Here is a 23,531-nt window from a genome sequence, read left to right as displayed (position 1 = left end):
AAACATGCAAAACCAAAATCATTCTGTAGTGCTTAATTGGATGATCTTAAGGTTATTGTACAAACGCGGGTTCCGGTTTCCAGTTGCGCAGCCAAATACAGCATACAAACTTTTTATGAGTAAGTCACTGATCAGAATCTGACCTTGGATAGAAACGAGAAAATTGTAATGATCTGATGGTGTTTGTTGCTGAACATGAAATAAATGAGTGATGCTGGTCTGCATCTGAGTGGATCACAATAACTGCTGTGACATTTTTGCTCCTGTTGGCAGGTTAAGCAAGGAAGCCAAGCACCGAGCCAGAGATCCGATGTATCTTTTCAGAAGTAGCAGCCATCAGGATGAGCAAAGAGGCATAGGAATAGGGTAGGGATCTGGGTTGCCTCTGCCCAACTGCACCAGTTCTGTGACTGAATGCACTCCCAGGGGGGAGCTGCTTCCAATATTCTGAATTTGGCACCTTTCCCTTATATTTAAATTCGCTCTAATTTTCAGGTGCATCTTACTAGATAACCAGATGCATCAAAAAAGCAAAAGAATTATAGAGCAGTAATTACAATTAGCCTTGTTGTCTGTTTTTTGAAAATTGCAAGATGGGGCCTTGAAAGTATTTTGAAATTTTTTAGAGGTCTTAATCTAAACACTCTATGCGAGATTGTTTTTTAAAGAGAAGGGTTCTTTAGGTCAAGCTGGGCTGTATTAAAGACAAACAATTTTGTTAGAATCTATCTTTTAAACACAGATGAAGAAAACAGAACTAAAATAGCCACAGCAGTCTCAGTATCCAATCTTTTCTACATTTTGCATTGCAATATTTGAGAGTCCAATAACCGAAAGGAGAACTAGGTAATTCCTCACAAGTATTTGTCATGCTATGAAAAAAGCAGTGCTGCCCGTCATGGCAGGATGTGAATGGAGAAATCTGCGGGTTGCAGTGCCTGAAAATAATGTTGGTTGCTTAGATAGCACTGCTGTAGCGTGGGGCAAGCAACAGAGCTGGCTGCTTTGACACTGGCTGCTCTGCGAGGCGTTGGTGTCCAGCTGTCCACCTGTGGCATCTCAGACTTCCAAGGGCAGCCAATTCTTGTTGTAAGGATAGAGGTTGGTGGTGTTTCTTTGTGCTCCACAGCTCCGAAGATCAGTCAGCGGTTATCCAGGTGGGCTTCCCACAATGCCAGGGGAAGGCTGCTCTGGAGGATGTGGCCCTGGCTCAGTTTTCTGGACAAGAAAAGAGAAGCAAGGGAGAATGAAAACAAGAGTATGAGCTGCCTGCTGTGGGCTGCACAGCGATGTGGGAGAGCCTGGCACAGGGGAGCTGCCTGCGGCTCCAGCTCAGCCACAGGGCATTTGAGGGAGCCTTTGGCCTCAGGTTGGTCAGAGCACTACAGTGCAGAGGGATGAGTGGCAGCCCTGCTCACTGCTTTCCAAATAAGCTGATCTCAGCCTTAATACAAATTTTGTTACAGCTTCTTTATGTTATTTCTTAACGTTATGGCAAACATCATTAAAAACTTTCCATTTTATGCCTTTGGGATGTGCTGTTAGTGTCACTGTGGATCTTTGCGACAGGTGGGAGCCATGCTGTACTCATGGATGTTCGGGAGGGGTCCCTACCACGTACCACCATCCACTTGGTCACAGCCACATGCATTACTGCCCCGCAGTCCCAGCCCCTGCTGATCCACGAGTTGCTCCTGGTGCCCATGAGGTATTGCTGTGCTAGGCTGTAGGGCTGCCCTTCCATTTCATTTGTGCAGGGATACCACAGTTTGTGTTAGTGTTGTTTTATTTCACTCTGGGAAGTTGCTCCCTATAGATCTGTTCAAACATTGTTACCATCAATCCTGTCATTGGAATATCAACAGCAGGTACAGATAAATACAGATACATCCCTTTCATATGAAATGTAGAAAAGCGTGGATAAATAGGAAACTGAAGCAGAATTACTTCATGCAAAGGATAATAAACACATGGGATAAATTACTAGCAAGGAAAGGATAAATGAGTTCAAGGGAAGCCTAAGCTTGTTTTTTGAGAAAGAGCATGTGAGAGCTGGGTGAAGAAAGCAAGGAGGTGTAAAGTCGGGTTTCTGTTAACGTAGGCTAGCATGGTGGCCTGGTCCTCATGTCCTAACGTTTGTTTTGATAGTATCACATAGATGGTTACATTTTATTTTCATGTGTGTTTGCTAACATTGACTCTATAGATCTACAAGTGTCTTTTTTCTTATGAGGTGAATAGCAATGTTAAAACTTACTTTCGGTGCCAACTTTTGGTTCTTATATTGGTGTTTTTCAAGGGAGAGATGTGACAGTGAAGTATCTTGCATTGATTGAATGAATTAGGGAGAAATCTTGTCATCTGTTGGGTAGGTCTATAACTGACAGGAATACTTTAGGAATTCCTAAAGTAGAAATCCTTCTACTTTAGGAATAAGGAATTTTTGATAGGTGTTTGTCCTGGCTAAACCACTGCACTGCTGGAACAGTTCTACAAAACAAGCAAACAAAACCCATGACAATATTTCTCTTTTTTTTTTTTTTCCTTTGTTTTTTTTTTTTTTTTTTTTTTTTCCTTGAGTTTACATGGGCATAACTCTGGGTTTCAGTCTCTGGGATGATGTCTGAGTTTTTTGAACGCTGAGTGTTGACTCAGTATTGAAACTGCAGCTACAGGTAGCTTTTCAATGAACCTTTGTTTCATTGGAATGTACCCTGCATTTTTTATTGAACTGATGTGTCTCTTCACAAAGGAAAACGCATAAAGGTTAGAAAAATTTTCATTGACTCTGGTGTGGTTTCTAGGATCCAATTCTGCACCTCTTTTTTCAGTTGGGGTAGGACTGAGACTATAGAGAAAACCTCAGTTCCATACCAGGCAAGTTTCACGTGCTTTCTAGTTTCACCACAAATAGAATGTGCAGCTCCATTGGTTATAAGCGTAGTACAAAGCCCAGTGTTGTCAAAAAGCTGGTAAGATCCTGAATAAATTTTTTTTCTAGTTTCATGATTTCAAGTGCAAAAAGAAACCCAACCTTTTAGAGTTTATAAATGCAAAGGTTATGGTCTGTCCAAAATTGAAATGTATAATACAATGACTTTATTTACCTTTTAAAGAGATCCATTCTTCATTGATTCATTGAGATTTTGCTATAGGAGTGTAATTTCTCCTAAGGCTAATAAAATAACTAGCAGAAGATAACCTAACATCTTTATTAGTACCATAATACCAGCTAAGAAAACTCTCCTGGCCTAAATACTCCCTTCTTCAGAATTTACTATGAAATTTCTTGTAAAATAGCTTAAATATTTTAAAATATCCTTGATTGTTCTAAAGAACAAAAATTTGAACATCTTTTCTTGAATACAGAAATCCAAATCTATGCGTATATGATTGATCAACGTGCTGTTAGGTAAACGAGCAGTAGGAAATCCACAACCACTTCTGGATTAGAATTTTAGTCTATCAAATGTTTTGGTAGAGTCTTTTCGTGCTAGGGGCTTTCCAAATATAGAAGTATTGTTTCTGGCCAGAATGAGCTAGAATTTTCTTATTGCAGTTGAAAAATGCCAGTTCATTAGTTTGCAGCAAGATGCTACATCTTCGAAGAATTTCTGAGGTCCACAATTGAATTTCTGCTCAAAATGAAAGAGCTGCATCTCTGCACTTCGTTATGGACTGGTGATTATGAAATGCACCTGGGTTGCTGGAGAGCTGGAGTCAGGTTGCTCCTCCCATATCTGATTTGAATCAGCTCCTTCAAATCAAGTTTCTCACATCCCAGGTGAGTGCTCTGATAACAACTTTGGCTCTCCCAGGGTGGGTCTTTTTAAGTTCCATCTTCAGGTTATTCTAATTTAAGTAATTGTTTAATGAGTCAGGAGAAGACTGTTTCCTAGCTTGAGCACTCAAGCGATCAAGTGGTGTGAGAGGCTGGGTCCTGTTTTGTTTGGTTGCAGATTCTTCTTCCTCACATTGCTGAGTATGATACGGTGAGAATGCTGATATTTTTAATGTTGTTTTACTGTTCTCTTGAAAAGTTGGAAAAGGTTGCTAATGGAATAAGAAGTCTAAAATGATTCCCTATTTAGCTGTGTGTTTCTCTCAGAGTGCTTTCAGTTCTATGATGATAGAAGTTAGTTGGTAGGGGAGCACATCTTGCAAAGAGTTTGTTTCTCAAAAAGGAGTTTTGTTGCTGTTGTTTTATTGTATGGATTGTGTACGTGAAGGATGCCTACATCCTTCTGAGATTCAAGCCTCTAACTATAGGAGGCACAGCAGGTGCTGGGTTGGACCCTTCTACTGTAAATACCTTGCACCTTTCTGTACATGTGGATGGGACTTTTCCTACTGCTAGGTGGAGAGAAATGCTTTGTAAATGCCAACAAATGCCTTAGAGAAACTGTTAGAGTTTAGATTTCCTTATAGAGAAATCTGCGTGAGATGTTAAAGACTTATGGAACTGGTAGGTTTTTCTGGCGGAATTTCTTAGGAAGGAGCAGAAAAAGTGTCTTTGACTGTAGAAGGGGGATCCATAAAGGGAGGAAACCCTTCTTTTCTTGCAGTCAGAAATAGTAATTTTGATAGCTTCTGTCTCCTCTGTCTTTCATTCTTAACTTCTCTGGCAGCACAACTCTGGCAGATCCCATGCTGAATTGGTTGGTTCCCCTTCTGGCTGCTCTGCAACAGTGGTGGATTGGAGCCAAGGGAATAAATATAGCTCTTCGTTTCAGTAGTAACCCCCTGCCAGACTTCTACACAGAAACCTGGGAGGTCACTGCAGGGAGAGGGAATGGGTGATGCAGAAGTTGGGCAGGCTCGGATCTGGCTTCTCCAGCAGAGAGTATTCCTTTAGTCCCAGGCAAAGGGGAGAGGTGCTGCAGGAACCCACCGTTGTCTTTTTTTTCTGTGCGGAGCTGATGGGATCTGTAGATATGGTTGAAAAGCAGCTACCATTGGCTGTGCAGTTTCCATGTGAGTTTATTAAATGTGAACATTTTAATATGTAAAAATAACTTCACCATTTTGTTATTTCCTCTTACGTATTTCACTCCGGTTGGAAAAATGAAATCAATCTAGTCAGCTTTTCATCAGTTTCTCTTTGGCTTCATGCAGTTGCACAATGCTGCAGTGCTTGGCTAGCAAAAATGTTTACAACGAAAAATTGTTTTCAATGGGATTAAAAAAAGAACCATGGAAACATTTTTATTGGTCTTCAATTTCTGTGCAACTTTAGTTTTTACAGGACCTAAGCTACATCGACGACGTTTCTCTGATTTTAAAATTATGCTGCCTTTTTTAATATGTGCATGCAGTGTATAGACAGGGTACAGTCCTATGTCGTGGTACAAAAAATGTGAGCCAGACTGTTTCTTAGGAGTTGGTTCAAAATCTGTGGAAATCCACTGGCACCTCATAGCTGACTTAGAAAGCCTTCAGGTCAGACCCTTACTCAGCCATGTATGTGTAAATGCCTGTTGCAGTTGGGTGAAACCACCTGAGTCATTTAGAACTGATCTGAGTTGCTGTCATCTGGCGATGCTGCAGTGTCTCTTCCTAAAGCTTAGATACATCTGTGGGGATGTCTGCAACCTTTGTTGAGGAAGCAGTGCAGTTTTCCAGGGGCCTCTGCTGCTGATAACGGAGTGATCTGACAGCAGCACCCAGAGCTTCTCTCACTGTTCTCAGGCTGTTGTCAGGCTGCCTGACTTCCAAACTACTTTCTGTGCCTTTCAGTTGCCAGCACGAACTCTTCATAGTAGGGAGAAATGGGTACTCATGGGTTACCTTTGAGAAGTAAAAGCTTTCGTCTTAGGGAGTCATGGATTTCACAACCCCAAGCTTGTAAAACACTTTACCAGTGCTTTATGAAAATTCACTGCTGAGTTCACTAATTGATGACCTAAATGAATGCTTTAATGACCGGATCCATAGCTGTCTATGACTTATATCCTGTTTTTCAGGTGTGGGCTGGATCAGTCAAATTTAACTTTTAGTTGGAGCCATCATTGCAGAAGCAAAGAGATACTCTTTTATAAATACAATTTCCAAGCCTCTTTCAGATGCCTACTGCTGATGAGCTATTTTACACTCTTACTTCTTATGTAGCAATTACATCTTCTGCAGTGAGCTCCCATTCACCGTTAAGTGAAACAACTTGCATTTGATGAAGCAACTTCTGTTGTGACATTGGCAGAGGTATTATGATCAATGATTTACATTTTTAATAAAACCAGATAGATTTGAAAACTATTTACACATGTAAAGTCTGTAATGTAATACAGTTTTCATTCCTCGCCTCTGTAGAACATCTAAAGTAGATCTGATGCCTCTAACAACCTGGCTAGTGCATATTCTTCAACTGCATGGCATTTATTCATGTACCTTTTTCAGAAGATATCGATGTTTTTAATCAGACAGGGACTATTTTTCTGCTCATACTTTGCTTTGACGAAATTTTTCTGTTGGGAGATTGAGCTTTTGAAGAAGTGTTTCATATATTTGAGTCAAAGAAAATATTACCTATTGGAGTGATAGACCCTTTTATGTTACTCCTTTACAAATACAGATTTACAAATACATCCTCAGACAATTCTTATTGTTGCTTGCTCTTCTGACACATAATATATCTTTTACTAATTGTACTTTTATTATTGATTGAAATATATTTATTCTGGAGCAAATGTTTGCTTTTCTTTTTGAAAGGCAGAATCCTCAATTTCTGATTTGTTAATGAAAATACCCTTGATTATTCCAGTTGCTTTTTTTGTTTTTTTTTAGTTTCAGTAGTTGTTTCACCTTTCTCTTTGGTGGCAGTGGTAGAGCTGCCTAAAATAGGAAGAAAACAAAACAAAAACAAAAAAAACAAAAAAAACAACAGCCAACAGAACAGAAGTTAAAGGAGAAGCACTGGCTTTCAGCATGCTTGCAGCTCCATGTAGATGTACCGGAGCTAGAGGTTGACTACAAAACATTTTTCTCAGGGTCTCTCTGTGGGTTGCCACAGTGCTAGGGAAACATGTTGTCAGGAGAAACAGGGCTGGCAGATAACATGAGGAGGAGTATCGCACATGCCTTTTCATGCTGGTTTTGAAGGCAGTTTTTTCTCCTTTCACAATCTTCTCTTATTTGAAATAGGAAATCTTTTTAAAAAGTAAAGGAGGGATGCCTCTTAAACTCTTTCTTTTCTCTGAGCTTGACTTTTTTTGTTTTTTATGTATTTGTTCAGAAAGCATTATGTGAGTAAATGGAATTTAGTATTGGTGAGCCATGTCCTCTGCCAGGCTTGGGAGCCATTTGTATCCTGTTCTGGTTCTTAGGTGTTTCTTGGCCGGCCGCTTACAGAGTGCACAATTTAGTCCCCTTTTAGTTACTTCCATTTAGGATTTGCCCCCTGTTGTGATCATTATTTAGTACTAGGACAGCTTTTTTATGTTGAGTAGGGTTCATTTATTTCTATAGAAATAAGAGGACTTAACAGCAGTGCACAATCAATATGCAAAATCCTACGAAGATAATCTGTATTTAAATGTGAACAACATTAATTCTAAACAATATTCAGCCCTTATTTAGTTTAATCATCGCTGGACATCTAGGTGACGAAGGCTCTTCTAACTTGTTAATCTATTATCAGCAGTATTGCCGACACTTAAACCCTTCGATTAGGTATCCCAGTTACCTATTATTCTATTAGGGCTTGCTGCTCTATGGTTGAAGTCCATCATGAAACTCCTTGCAAAGGCATGGATGCCCAATCCTTCTATAAGCATGTACATGTGGGGTTTGACAAGTGCACAAAGTTAATGTGAATAGGAGTTACTGAACAGTACATTTTGTAGTACGTTTGCATGTGTTATAACTCAATTATAAGAAGATATCTTATAGAAAGAACAAATTCTATAGAAAGAACAAATTGTTCTTATAGAAAGAACAAATTGCTTATGTTTGACAAACTGATCTGATAAGAACCAGGAAACTGCAAAATAGTCTCATCTTTTTGTTGTTGTTGGTTTTTTTTTTTTTCCCCCCTCGGGTTTGTGCTTAAATTTATAAGGAAGATGTTTTTAAGAAAAGTTTCTGTAGCTTTCAGGAGTTATTTAGTGCTTGTGTGGAAGATCGTATGTTCCTTCAGCTCTGAATAGCTTGTGGTTCTTAACATTTGTTTCACAAGTCCTGATACCAGATATTATAAGTGTTGCATTCACAGATGTAAAGAATGCCAGTTACAGCTGTCTAGTGAAACCTACCGCTACAGTGCTGTGACTCCACCTGTACGCTGTACTACTTGAGTTCATCTTATAAACAGCATTTATGCAGTAACATCTGAATTAGCATGGAATCAGTGGTGTTGAAACACATGTTTAGTAGTTTTGCTTAGATTGGCTGCCGAGTGTTACAGCATGTGCTTAGGTCTGTGCTGACATGTCCTCTGAAGTAAGGAAAAGTCAAAGCAGTGGAATACTCTGAAATTTGGGTCGTAGTTGTTAGTTCAAGAGTTGAAATTTATGTTGCTGAATGTAGGTGTTATGGTGTTTTGAAAACCTTCAAAGAACAGTATTATCACTTTTTAAATCTCTGTTGCTCCCATCAACAATCCATATGATTTCAAGAGTTGCATGTGGCCTTGTGTTTCTTAAATTTGCTGGAGGAGTAGGTTTTTAAAAGTGTGGTTCAAAGGAATAATTCTTTAGAGTCCTTGTGGTATTGAATTACATTCTAAAAAAAAAAAAAAAGTGTTCAATATAAACAAGTAAAGCATTCACACAAACATTAATTAAGCTCATGTCACAGATCCTTGCTTTCTGTGAAGAGTGAGAGAGCTCTTCTCCTTTGCTTTTTCTTTTCCCTTAGACTTTCCTGGCACCCTTACACTACTCCTTTCCATAGCAAAACTGCTCCAGACACCCAGAGCGACTAGGCTGGTCCCATCATTCACAACCCACTGTGGCTGCAGAGCTAACAGAGATGAGCTTCTGAAGCCCTTCCTGAGAAGATAACATGGCTGCAGGACAAGGAAGTGTGGAAGGCAGAATAATTCCAAGGAGCTTTGTGGCACCACACCAAGGCAATGAGTGTGGCAGTGCATGCAGCTATTGGCCAGGGTTGGAACATGGCACAAAGGCTGCTGGCACTGGGAGGTCTGGCTTGTGAGCCCTGCAGGGGAAGGGAAGGTGAGAAAGGCATGGCAGAAGAATCTTTTACTGCATCCTGGGAGAACGCAGGCAGGTGTGCACTCAGAGCGATCCGCAGTTATAAAATAGCTCTTACGCTCTCACGTGTTGTTCTGAACTCATATTTGCTGTTTTAATTCTCTTTGCAGACCTTGATATCAAAGTCACCACGCTTTCTTGTTGGGACTCTCAGTAAAATAAGAGGTCTATACCAAATATTGGAAAATTAGTCTTAACAGAATGAAAAACGAACTTGCTGAATGTCCTCACTAATGACATAAACAAGGTGCCATGTCATTCTGCCCACCCTCTTTCATCCAAAACCAGATTATGTTCTTCATCTCTCTAATGGCGCTATTAGCAAAATCACATTGGAAGCCAGGACCTTATTTGTGATGCCGCTACTCCCTTGGGGCGGATATTGAAGCACAGGCACAGTATAAAACTTCAGAAAGAAGGCAAATATCAGCTACTTTTAGCCCAGGATTAGCAGTTAAGACTCCTGAGTGTCATCTGAACATTGATTATTTGTCAGATAATGCAATTACATTTAATGGAGGGCACTGCTCAGGAGTTACACAGTTTAACTAGCACTTTAGTTTTTTATGCACTATACCATGTTCACAGTCGCAGTGGAGGCATGAGTGATGTTTGACACTCGGTTGCAGTAATACTTTTCCAAAGCAGTTGCATATCACAGCACTGACAAACCCCATAAAATGCCTGTTCTGCACTCTTTGCTGCTGAGTCTTGTTTACACTCTCACTGAAGGGTGGAAGCTGCAGAAGAGTGGTGCTGGAGGACGGTATCGCACGTTGTGTGCCTGTCAGTGAGCTGACACTCTTGCTATTGACTGTGACATGTCACTTACATGAAACCATGCAGTGCTACTGCGGCTTGGGGCACAGCATAGGTTATGCAGCAAATTGTAGTTGATTTTCTTCTGTGTGTCAGACCAGCCAAGTGAAGCTAGACTCTGAGCCCCCAGTTTTCAGGCTTTCCATTTGCCCATGAAAAGGAAGGAAGAAAAGGAAGATGTGCTTGGGATGGTTTAATGTGAGTGAGAAGAATCCTATATCTGTCCTCATGCGAACCCTAATAGTAACAGGGAGGACTAGACTGGCTCCTCATTGGAGTGTGTGAGGAGTGATTAATAAAACTCACGTCTCTGTTTTCCCTCTTGGCTTTATAGTCTAACAAGAAGTCTTGGCTCCAGTCAGACATAGGGAATTTTACCACTGAGTTTATTAGAATTAAGATTTCATCTTCAAAAGCAGCTGAGCAGTTGTCATCTTTGGTCCTGTGTGGACCATGTGCTGATTCATGATCCTCATGGATATGGCGGCAGTCATTCTGGGCATCTTGTTTGGAAAAATCCCTGTACACAAAAATGGACAAGGCTGGAGGACTGATGGGCTTCTTCCTTCAGTAGCACAGTCTGGATTTTTGTAGGGTCCCTCATGTTGTGTCACAGTAGGCTGAACAGTTTCCAACTGTTCTCTGTAGGAGCCAGAGAGACCATATCCTAATGGCTCTGATATCACAGTGATAATGTAAATGCTGTTTTAAACAGATGTAAATTTGATTAAGTTTCTGAACTGGTTTTATTTGTGACAAAGCAGAATTTGGTTCAGGCTTAGTTTAGATACTGAGTATTAAAGGCATAGCCTTGGCTTCACTGATACTGAAGTTCTCCAGGCTGCTTCTGCACATTTCATCCTGGTATAGGGTATTCTGAGGCTGTGACTCTGTTTCCATTACCCAGGATTAAAGTTATCCCAGAACAGTTACCTTAAGTCTGGAATTTAAGCGTTCTCTGTACTTTTTCTTTGAGGGGAAAAAAGAAAAAAAAAAAAGCCCCCCACCCCCCACAAGAAAAACAACAACTAGCACGAAAGCCCAGTGGAACCTCAGTTATGGCTGAGCTTCCAATAATGTCTGAAGAGATACTCAGAAATGTTCAGTGTGCTCCAGTTGAAAAATGGGTTTCATTCTGAGCAATGGATAATAATTTCGTGGTTCCTTTGGCTGTTTTTGATTGTGCAACCAGAAGGAACGGATTTGTGCAGAAACCAAAAGGGAGAAATGGAAGTCCTAGCACAGTTCTTTCCAGCACGCTTCTTGAATTCTAAGTTTCTTCCTTGTCTTATCTGTAAGACTGGGAGAAATGTTTCCCTCCAAATGAGAAATGAAACAGCACAAATAAATAAATGCCCAAATATAGTTAGTAGACTTTATGTGTTTAAGTCATCAGCTGGAGAATTTTGGTAATTACTTGTTCAGTTCTGAAATCCTAAGAAGGATGTCCAGCAGCGGCAAAATGTGTGGATGAATGCTACTCTGGTGCACGTGGATAATTCACGTTTTTGTAGGGCTCCGTAGTAGCATGGGAATAATCTCAGACTTGGCTGATGAAAGTGGCTGCACCTGGTTTAGATTCTGCTAGAAGCCGTGGCCTGCTAAAGGTGTTTGTGCCTGGGTGCTTTCTGCTTTATAAATGTCAGCCCTTTCTTCTGCCCTTAGGCTTAGTTCTGGTGCAGAGCTGGAAACTGGAGGTCGTGGTGGTTTTGGCAAAAGTTGGATGTGTGTAAATGTGGGTATCCGCTATCGAGTGCAAGCTTATTTGGTTATTTGAAATTGTCTTTGAATCTGTTCGTTGAATCGGTGCCTCGTACTTCGTAAGCTATAGTTGAAGTTCTGCATATGTTTTGTAGATAACAATATGGTTTTACATTTTCACTTTTAATCTCTGCTTGCACTCATCTGTTAGCTACCATAATGATAGATAAATTGAACGTTGATTCCATGAGAAAAGTTGTCCTTCTAAAATCGCATATTTCATCAGTGCAACCTGGTGGAGCACCACGCACGTCGTACAAATGAAAATGTGCTTTCCTCAGCTGTCAGTGCAGTATGCTGAAAAATGAGCATATGAAGGCAATTTGAGTGTTGAACCTTCTTTAATTCAACACATCATTTGGTTTGAAAATAGTTAAGTAAATTGTATTAAATAATTGTAAACATTCCAAATAGTCATCCAAAACAAATCGTCTTTTTGCATAATTGTAACTTAGGAACAAAATATTAAAATATAAACCACGGAAGAGAGTAAAACGAAAAATTGGTAAACAATGACAGTACACGTGAAGTTGCTTAAATACTTACGCTTAGTAGAGTTTTGACAAAATTTTTGTGGTTGCTTAAGGTACCATATAAAACTTCAGAACAGCGAAGGTTAAAAATACTCAATATATCCTGCGTCTATGTCCTTGTGAACGGTTATTTTCTGGAATGTGAAAGCTGTATGCGGTATGACTTCAGCAGCGCGAAAAGCTTTTCATTCTATAAAGTGCCTAGAAGTTTGTTATGCGATCAGCTATATAAATAGACTTATTGTTTAGAAAGTGTCTGAAATGAAGTCTGTCCTTTAGCTGTTTCTTTCTCTCATTAAATTTTTAAAGATGCATGTTTCAAAACTAAACAGACCAATTCCAAAGGGGTCTAATTTGCTTGTTTCTCCCAAGATGTACAGTATGTTCTAACAATTTAGACTCCAGTTAGGCTAGTGGGGAGTCTTTCATTAGAAAGCACATACCAGTAAAGCATGTATTTTTTCCTTAAGAAACAGTGAATGATATAATAATTGTGAAAGACATCTACGGTGTAATGACAGTTATGTGTTTTTCGAAGGAGAATGCAAACAATAGGTAGAAGAAAGTAAAATCAATAAAAGGACATTGTATGAATATATCTGGTCCATTAGTTACAGGGAAATCTATTCTGTTCAATCTGAAATCACATTCAGCTTATGATGTAGATAAATAAAAATGTTAGGTCCCAGTTATGTAGTCCTTTCTCCTTTTGAGCTTAATGGCAACTGTGGATGAAATGGGACGTTGGGATTAAAGCCCAAATTAATCATTGTGCAGCTCGATTTTCATCACCCTTGGTTCCAGGTAGAGTATTTCCACCAGGCAAAATCACTGAAGGCTGTTTTCCTTGTTATTCTCAGCTGTGAAATGGCAGTGCATGTGTGACTGTTGAGGTTTGCACCTGGGAAGGCGTGCCAGAAGTTTATTTAACGCCACTTCTCCTCCCTTTCTCTTGTTAGAAACGTTGCTTAGTTTGGGCAAAAAAATTGGGAGTTTGAATGTCTGTGGTTCCCCAAGCCCCACATTTGCAAGGGACAACTGCTTTCCACAATAGAATTTCTGATCCCCATGTGCCAATTGTTGGCTGATTAAGGTCAATGATAGCACTTATTCAGTACTTTTATTGACTTGGATCATGTGATAGAAGTGATTGATTTAAGCACAGGATTGCTAATTTTCTATTGTAGGACTTTCTTGTATACAGCCAGATTTTATGTTACCAGGAGTTATTTATACGGCATTTAGAAGCAGTTCATTTTTTCCTTTACAGGTAGTGCTGCCTTTGCGTACATTCAAATTACATATTTCTCTTGTTGAAAGTGTTTTTGCCAATGTCAGATATACTCTTTGTTTCCAGAGATCTTTGGATAGGCTGAGATTTCAAATAGTGGATAATAACGTGCAGTGTGTATTATTGATGTTGTCTTAATTGTCTTATTGACAACTCACTTGCACTTGAGGAGGCATGCTAATATCAGACGTTTTATGAGATTGCATATATTTTCATGACTGGAAGCCATAGCTACAAAATGATTTAAAAAGCGCACAGCTATTACTCATTAAAATGTGGAATTTTATAAATGCACTTTTGAGTCTACATTCTGCATCATCACTCTTTGGTTTTGTTAATCCTGTCTCCGCACTCTTAATTTTCCTTCACTCGTCCCTAATTAAACAATGCATCGATATGAGGAGTGGAATTGGCTCCAAAGCAAAGTGCTGTGCATCGCCACTATTACCTGGGAAGGAGAAAAAATAAAAGAAAAGCTCATAGCAATATGAAATCATGAGTCTGGAAGATATCAAGATGCTCACACAGAGGGAAATGTAAGCAGTGGAAGGAGGAGGTGTAGAAGAGAACATCCACTGCGTGCAACTTAAAATGGTAAATGAGTTATGAATATACTAATGGTGATACTCATTTCTTGTTTCCGATGAAGCAGGTTCGTTGAGATGTCAGAATAGTTTAGTTACTGTTGGTCTCTTCTAAAGACCTGTGAATTAACTTGTGACATTGTTAAAATTTAAAATCAATAAAAATAGAACTACAGTATGTATCAGCATGAGCTGACAGATGTAGACAAGTATTAAGGAAAATCTCTTGCTGAGAATGATTGTAGCCTGAAGTATTCTATATATGAATGATCCAAACATATTTTAGAATTCTCCTTCAGAAAATCTCTAGTTTGGACATATGGTCCTGTTCGCATGTCTGTTGAGGTGAAAGGACATTAGTTCTGTCTCTCACAAGGACTCCATCAGAGACTGTTCGTTTCCAGTGCTATTTGAAATGTATCATCGCTGTGCACTGCACAAAGGCAGAATTTTACATAAACTCTGTACGTTGTTTCCACCTCTTGTATTCCTGCTGATGTTACTGTGGTGGATTTGCTTATGGATGTTCATAGGAAGCCAGTGTTCTTCAGGTTGACTTTCTCGTCCTCCTAGTGTAATGACCTGTTTGATATCTTAGAAAGACATGAGTTTCTACCTTGGAGATGAATAACCCAATTCTGTTCACCGATACCTTGCAATTTTCCTACTGATTTCTTTTGGAGGTAATGAAGTGATTGTAAAGAACCATAAATTCATTCTGCAAAATACTTTTTAAAAATTGGCAATTATTCGTATCTGTCTTCCAGCTCACTTCAGCCTGTTTTGCATTGCTTTTGCAATTAAGCTTTATTGTGCATCTTCTTGAGGCCAAAGAGCTTATAATTCTCTTTTCTCGATGGACTTACCTGATCAGGTGTTGTATTAAGTGAGGATCTTAGTGACCTTCTCAAATTCTGCTACATTTAAATCATATCTATTTCACCTTAATAAATAAAGATCAGACTCCTGCTAGATCTGTAAGGGGATGAAAGTAGAAATTTTTATCATACATAAACAAAAACATAATATAAAGTTGATTTTATGTAGCAGAATATTGTTTTAGATAAATTATCAAGATACGGGGGCAAATTCTGTCTGGCATAATTTCCCACAGCTCCCAGGACTCTGATGCCATCTGGCTCTAAAGTACCTTAATTCAAAGCTTTTGGCATTGATCTCTAAGTCCTGGGACCATGTATTTTAATATTAATAATTAAAAAAGAAAAAAAAAAAAAAGTAAAAAGAAGTTCCTGGGGGGCTAGGAGGGTGGCTAGGGTGTCCTGTAAACCCTGTTTGCATTTCTGGGCCCAGAGCATCCACAGAAGGACTCTCCAACAAGCAGAGGTGTTGAGCTCAGCAGTGACCTCTGTGTACTACTATCCCACATTGTGAGTATGCACATTGGCCATATCTAAAGATCTTGTGCTTGATTTCTAAAATAGATCAAGTAGTGTATGCCTGGAGCAAAATGTGTCCATCTGTGAAATGTGAGCTTGAATGACCATAATATCAGGAAAAAATGGATGACACCTGAAAATTAAACTTGTTGATTAAGCACTGGACAAAGCTTAGTTCCTGATTCTTTTACTGACTTTCAGTGTGACCTTGGGCAGTGCATTAGAAGGTGATTTTTACAGGTACTGAACACCTCTTGCCTCTAATGACTCCTGTGGGTGCACTGGGGGCAATTATCATCTCAGAAGATGAGACAGTGCTTCAGTGTCTGCTGAGTGGATAAAAGGATTTTTACTCCGTTGTAAAATGTTATTCTACTGAATGAAAAGTATATAAATATGTCTTTATTTTAGTTATTTGCTTAGAAAAATTGTAGGGGTCACGGTGTGGCCAAATCGGTGCAGGTGGGGGAATGCTTTGCTGTATGTTTGCAGGGTGGTAGCTTCGGTGGGAAGGAAGGAGGTGCCCTTGCACCAGGCCAGCTGCCCATCTCATCCTTCTGCTGTCAGATGCTGGCTGCACAAAGGACTGGACAGGAAGAAGGAGACCAGAGCAGGAAACAATGTTTTAAGATGTGGGCATGCCAAGGCTTTCTGTTTTGTCAAAAGATTCAAAAGAAGCCTAAGGTGTTGTTAACTTTTTGGGATGTTACTGAACAGATGATTTCAGAGAGCAATCTACTCCATTTTCTGCACTCACTGGCCATTTCCAAATTGGTTGTTGTAGGTGGTTGTTCACCTCGCGTCCCTCTGCTGTTCAACATTATGTTCCTGTGTTGATGCATGCGGTGTTTTTGCCCTCATGCTCTGGTTAGGCCTAAGCAGGGATTCCCCTTGTTTTCTCCTCGCCTCAGCTGTTGGCTTTGGGCAGAGTGGTTCAGCTGCAGACAACTCTGTGACCAGAGCAGATTCTTGTCTTGAAACCTTAGGAGATAGTTTCAGTTTCACCCTTGTAGCTCACAGAACCTGTTGCAGCAGTTTCTTCTTTGTTACTCTCCCCCAGAGTTTTGCAAAATTGATTCTGCACTTGAGAATTTTGCTCTTGAAAATACTTGATTTAATGTCCTGATTGTAAAGAAGCTGTCAGCAAGTAGATGGACCTAAGCCCTTAGAGTAGGCTTCACTCTTTGTATGCGTACATTAGCAATGGAAGATGACTTTTGCATTTCTATAGAGATATACTTGAGATTACGCTCATGATGCAAGACTTAACAGCTGAAGCATTTCACCAGGGAGAAAAGAGGTTGGTGTTGAACTTCTTTAATGGCATTTTCTTATATAGACTTAAAAACTCTCCATTCCAACAGGTACAAAACTGCATTGTATCCTCAGACACCAGGGTCAGGTTGAGCGGTCTTCGTTGCTTTACTTTTTAAGAGAACTCTGGCTTCCCATCAACCAGTATTTGATTTATGAACAGTTGCTTCAGGTAAAGAGGCAGTCATGTTGTTGTCCGAGTGAGGCTGAAAGATATCAGTTAGACAGTTACTGAAGGAATGGAGTCACGGAGGCAATGGGATAGAAGCTATTAAACATGATTTTTCTTCCAGTAGTGGATTTTGGTGGTTCTCTGTGTGGCTGTTTTTGGTGTAAGAGTCTGCAAGAGTCAGTAATGTTGTCTAAAGCCTGTGGCCTATTGGCAAAAAAACCTCATGTGCAATATTCCTTGTGCTAAGAAATGATGGGGAAGGTAATAGTCACTAATATCTGCCAGAACCGGTGGAGCATGACAATGTAGTTTCATCACCTTCTTTGTGAATTGTTAGCTTGGTTGACATGGATAAGAGAACAAGCACGCTCCAGCACTGAAACCTTTAGTGTCTAAACCTTAAGTGAAATGCTAAATGCTTAAGTTAGAGCTACTATGTTTGTCTCCTAGTAGCCACTGGACAGGGGGTTAAACTTGTGTACATCTAGTACATCTTGGGGTGAGACCCTGTTTGCCCATTTAAAACTGTTTGTTGGTTTGTGTTGCAGAAGGAGCGTAAAGAAGGAACTTAAAGTATAGGCCTGTTTGAGGTAACTTGGAACTGCATGCTTGTATTCATCTGGGGGCAAGAGATGTTTTAAGTGCTCCCTTTTTTATCTTGTTTATCCACACATACTCCTTCAGGATGACACTTGCTTCTCCAAAACATGACTTCTGGTCTTGTAGTTTCTGAAGATATGATTGTGCTGAAGGAAGAGACTCTCCTTTTCCAAACTGACTTGATGTGCAAGGTTCCCTTAGCATCCACAAAATCTTCAGCAGTCCTCAGAGCCTGGCACCCACAGGGTCAGACCATTATGTGACATATGGCTGTTACTATATTTAAATATATTCAGAAGAGTGTTGACATAAACAGTACTTAATTCTCTGGTAGTATCTTTTATTGCTATCTAAAGGAAAAGTCTGGAACCAAATTCTCAAATCAGGTGGACTGACACAGTGGGGAAACAAGGATTTTGGTCCAGGAGCTGCATTTGCATCACTTGATGGTTGAGAGAGCTGATTGACTGGCTGATTAAAAGATAGCTTATCTCTGCAGCTTGTGCTGCCTTCTGGGTGTTTGGTAGAGCTCCAGAGAGCTTACTTCATCCCCACAAGGGGATCCAGGCTGAAAGCTGAGGAAAGTGGAGGATTTGAGTATGGAGAAGTTGCAGTGGTTAGAAAGATGACAAGTTTCTGTGTAGGGATGGGGAATTAGAATGCACGGTGCTGTGGGGTTGAAGTGTTTGGTTGGTGCAAAGGTTTTAGGTTCAGCCTCCTTTTTGGGCCATTGAAGTTAACCACTCTGTTGAACATTCATGCCGTAATTAAAGGTGTCAGACTGTGACCTTTAGTATTCTGAGAAAAAGAAAAATTGTTACCTTAAGGAATTTCCCATACTTTGAACCAGAACAGAATTCACAGCTACATTCTGGAATTATCTTGGTCCTTAGAGACAGAGAATCTCCTCAAAATTTACTGCTCTGGGAAGCTGCTACTCTAACAGCTTTCGTGGTTGTTTCTAAGGTTAGACAAATTGGTGACCTTTTGGAGAGCATCGTGTTATCAAACAGACCAATCGACTCTTCAGCAAATGTGTAAGATTCATCTTGACTTGATTGTCTATGTGTGGAATTAAATTGAATGGCTCCCTAATACATAATTTCGCTTTGCATTTGCCAAAGAAGACATTTATTTGGTGTGTCTGATTCCTGGAAAAATCACCTTCTGAGGCATAGGATTTGATTTCCTGAGCGTGGCTATTGTTGTGTGTTGTAATGAAAAGTACTTGGTCCTTCTGAGGATCAAAATGTGGCTCACTCAAAATTAGCCTTCACAATTTTGAGCATTTGGATATGAATGGTAAAAGTGTCGAAATTAAGACTACCCAAATTAGAAAACTGTGCTCAGCGTTAAAACTCATACACATGTATGCAAATGCACAGTTGGTTTAGTGGAATAACATTCAGCTCTGACAAAACTGGAAAATACGCCCTATAGAAGGTAGACTAGCATGTCTTCAAAGGTTGGTTAGTGCTTAAGGTGATAAAGAAAATTAGTGCACATGAATGGCAGTTGTTCCTGTGAGAGTCATCAGATGCAACTGTGAAAAAGTCTTCTTTCCTTAAATCCCACTGAAGTTAAAAAAGTTGTTATAAATGTTTGATGGAACAAGATGGACTATTGCCCCAGGTAGGTCTGAGGTTTGACCTCTACCACAAACAATTGCAAGAAGCCATTTTCCACGGTGCCTTTTCGATTAAATTTCTTTGCAGGATGACACGGGGAGGGCTAAATCTTTGATTCCTTTGTCTTGCAGCTCCTTTACTCTGTTAGTAGATCTAGGGAGATTAGGAATGCAGGACACAACATCACTATGTACAAACTTTGTATCAAATAAAAGGATTCAATTTTCTGCCAAGTTGGGGTTTAACCTCTCCTAGAGCCTGAGTTGTGCATAATTAATGTATTTGCAATATCTTTTTGGCATTTGACTTTCAGACTTCTCCCCCAGAATTAATCTTAAAGATGTTTCAGTGCTCTGCCTTCAGGAAGACAACTTACTTATAGCTCACGCCATAATTTTCTGTTTCAGTTTTTGGATGTCATGTATCACTCTGATTAAATGTCTTTTTCTTGCAGAAGGCTATTCTCATAGGAAAAAAATCAAGCTATTAGCTAACAAATGCATGGCAGTTAGTGGTAACATAGGCTAGTATATTTTTAATGGCAGCAATCTCTTCCATTTTCTTGTATGTGAACAAAACCTCTTGCCTGCTTTACATCATCAAAGAGCGTGTCCAGATTTGGTGCTTTAAGGTTGGGTGACATTATGATGGACGAGTTGACAGTTCATTAAAGCAAAGATTTTTCCGTCCACAATAGTCTGTCTTCTGTGTATTTACTATTATTAAATTCTGCACAACAGCATCTGTAAGTAAGACATGCCTTTCTTCTCTACCGGTGTCGACGACTGATGGTGGATGCCTACTAACAGAAATAAAGCTAGATTCCTGCTGAGCTAACTTTTAATTCAACAACGCAGTGTGTATAAGTACTCTAGTGCCACTGTGGAAGAATGGCTTTTTTCCATTAAAGCGATATTACTGTCCCCAATACTCCTGCCTGTCAAATATGCTAAGATACGGATGGTTGTTTATCTTAGTGGCAATTCATGAACCAACTGGTAGTAAGTAGTAGGTATGACCTGTGCAGCTTTACATGCAGTAGCTAGCTTCCCAGCTTGTTGAGCCACTGTGATGTTTGGGATGTACATTCTTTGAAGATTACTTCTAAAGAAAGGCATCCAAATCCTTAATTCGAGATTCTGTCTATTCCTGTGGTGTTTACATTCCAGTATGGCAGAAGATCACTGAAAAAAGAAAAGATGAAAATGCACTTAAAAAAGGGTTTCTCAAAACAGGTCCCTTTCAAAGAATCCCAGTCCCTCACCTCCTCCCCTCGTGTAAAGACTGGGATTAATGTGTTGCTCAGGAAAAAATATACATTAGTAGGCAACTTAGCATTTTGTCACAGTGCTATCAGTTAGAGCCGTCCACGCTGAAGTGTGGGCAGTGCGTCACAGCCTCTGCCACTGCTGGAGCTGCTCTCGTTTTATATTAATGCAGCTGGGAAGTTGCTTCTCTCTGTTATCTTGGTGCTATTGTTTTTACTTGCTACTTAAAAATTACAGCCTAATCGTCTTCCAGAGTGCTTGCTGCTTTTTTTTCTTAATAGTTTCCACTGTATAATAAAAAGATCAAATATTTAAAATTGTTTGCATGTTACTTTATTAAATTTGTAGGAGAATGGGAATAGTTACTGTGTGGCTTTCTTGTAGCACTGAATCTTCCAATTGTTTAGTTTTGAATTCACTCTATTTAAAATATGCAGCATATTTTGTGTGTGTGTGTGAATATGGCGTTCATTAAAGGGACTAATAACAAAGGCTAAAGCTTGGCACAGGGTGGATGTTATGCAAGCTTTCCCACACGCAGTTCTGCCAGCACCCCTCAATTCTGACCTGCAATAATACCCTTGCTATTCTAGTCCTGGGCCCTGCTGAACAGCGGCTGCAAACTGTGTCAAATCATGTGTGTGTGATTTCTGTGATATAGACAAATGAGATCTTTTAACTCGTTTTTGCTTCTGACCTTACAGTAAGTCGTAGGTATTTTTATAAACAATTTGAGCAAGTAATTTCTTAATAAACTGGAGGCAATGGCTGTAACAGCAGTAGTGAAAAGAAACTGATGAACTATTTCAAGATAGACCTAAACCTTCCGTTTGCGTGGGAAGGTAATGATTTAGAAAATCCGTATGCTGATTCAATTATTGTTAGCTTTAAGAAATTTTAAGCACACCTTTGGTATAATCGAGATTCTCTGTCTTTATGTATCTCTAGCAAGTATTTAAGGGATGCTGGCGGATGCATTTTTTTGCAGATGATAATTTATTGTCATAAAGATGGCATCGTGCACTCAGCCATTATCATGGCGTTGCAGCAGGGGTGAAAGGACCAGTTCTTCAAAAGGACTCGTGTCCCTAGAGTTATAAGGGATTTTTAGTGGTGTTAATAATTAGAGGTAAATCAGCAACATGTGGTATGTAAAGTCTCGTGGAGAGTGTCACTTTAAATACAGACAATGCAAATAAGCATTCCAGCAGGCAAACATTCACCTACATGTGTGCAAATACTAATTCCCAGCAAAATACGAATTTTAAGATTAGAAATAGCCTTTCTGCTACCCAGGCACCTACGTAACACTGCTGCTGTCCTTTAAAAAACAGTTTTATGAAGGAGCAGTTGAACCAAAATTGAAAAAAGGGGGCATGTAGCCTTTCAGGCTACGATGATTAGTATTAAGATGAGTTGCACTTTAGCTAGGCTGAAACTTGTTCGTAACAGAATGTTAAATACTTACTGAAAAGAAAGATTATGTCTATCTAGTTACACCATTCCTTGATATATGCACCATGTCAGAGTGCCATTGTCTCCTGGGTAAAGACTGAGAGTTCAAATACCCACTATCTCTCCCCTGGTGCTCCAAATGCTCTGCTTTGAAGTTTTTATAATCCATCTGTCATCTTCTAGCAGGGAGGGCACATGTTCTGTACCACTCAATTATAGAATTCTCTTTTGCCAGCTACAATGAGACAGGAAAGAATGTTATGGGTGGTTGAGAGAAACTGTCAGATATACTAAATTCCTGGGATTCATATGGATGATGTTATTCCAGTGTAGGAACACAGCATGTGTTATTGTTAAAATGTATTAAGGATACATCTTGTATTGCGCAGTTTAAGCATTTTGATATTTGCATAGTTTTGTTAATATTTGATTTTCATTTAAGAAACGGAAGCAGCCAAACAGTCTGAGGTTTGATCATTTCATTTGTCTCAGGCGACAAGAACTGACCAGATAGACACACATTTTGGAATATCAGAAATTATCATGGTTTCTGTAACAACAGTAAAATGGAAAAATTGTATTGTTTTTGTGTAAGAGCTGTGGAGCAGTGGAAGTGTTTATAGACCGGTAATATTTGCCATACCAATTGTTTGTATTATGATATGAACTGAAGGCCTGAAAATTATATGTACTACCATCTGGTGAAAACAGAAGTAGCATTTCATTATGTGATGCATATAAACAATAGAAGCAGTGCATTCTGAAAGTATAGTTAATACTGTGCTTAAGGAAATCTACCTTATAGGGACCCCCTCGTTTGATAGCACGCAGGCTTTTTGTGCGCTTACTCCCGAGGGTGATTTAATTTGTTGTTTTACGTGAAATGAGTTTGATGATCTCAGCTAAGTCTCTGGTGGATATTAATTCATGGTGTAAGACATCCCACATAGTTTTGCAGAGGCTGGCATAATTTTCAAATTGTATGTTTTGTTCGGAGCAGGGTTAGCATGTGTTGGAACGGAATTTATGGAAATTTTTTTTAGGGCAGCTATATGGTGCCAGGATGGGAAATACTTTTTTTTAACATAAGTGTGCTAGTCTGGCATGAGTCAGCCACCCATCCTCAAGTTCGGCTTTGAACAGCTGCTTTGGTGGGGTTATTTTGAAACTCCAGTGGTGGCCCAGAGGCCATAGGAGCCCACGGATGGGGCGGACCTCTCTGTGAGCTGAATCCAGTTCCACAAACGTGTTCTGAGCAGTCAGCAAGACAATCTCTTGTTCAGCCTGTATCTGCAGTACAAATACGTCCTTCTCTTCCAAACAAACAGGATTCCTGCCATGTCTGGAACCTGGCAACTGCCTTCAGATAGAACTTACATCACAGCTGTTATTTTGCAGCCTGTTGCTGGTCTGCTGGGATGCTGGGGGCTGTGCAGTGAGTGGGGGTGTCCTTCCAGGTGTGGGACCCAGAGGGATTGTCTCGTGGTGTTGGATCCATGG

General features: G+C 39.8%; 1 protein-coding gene across 6 annotated transcripts in view; it reads left to right on the top strand.

The window, feature by feature from the left end:
• Positions 1-23,531, top strand: part of ZNF536 (zinc finger protein 536) — a 325,798-nt gene that overhangs the window by 5,495 nt on the left and 296,772 nt on the right. For 2 of the 6 annotated variants that reach the window (XM_052685928.1, XM_052685935.1), the window contains exon 1: positions 3,830-3,992. The exons of 3 other annotated variants lie outside the window; for them this stretch is intronic. The gene's annotated coding sequence lies outside the window, so the exon portion shown is untranslated. Of the gene's footprint in view, positions 1-3,829; positions 3,993-13,318; positions 14,208-23,531 lie in introns of those variants that run through there. One more of the 6 variants, XM_052685933.1, reaches the window with a different exon arrangement.

The sequence above is a fragment of the Tympanuchus pallidicinctus genome, unplaced genomic scaffold, assembly GCF_026119805.1.
Source record: "Tympanuchus pallidicinctus isolate F22 unplaced genomic scaffold, pur_lepc_1.0 scaffold22, whole genome shotgun sequence".
Taxonomy (NCBI): domain Eukaryota; kingdom Metazoa; phylum Chordata; class Aves; order Galliformes; family Phasianidae; genus Tympanuchus; species Tympanuchus pallidicinctus.
The sequence above is the reverse complement of the archived record's forward strand: the minus strand, read 5'-3'. Positions and strand labels throughout refer to the sequence as shown.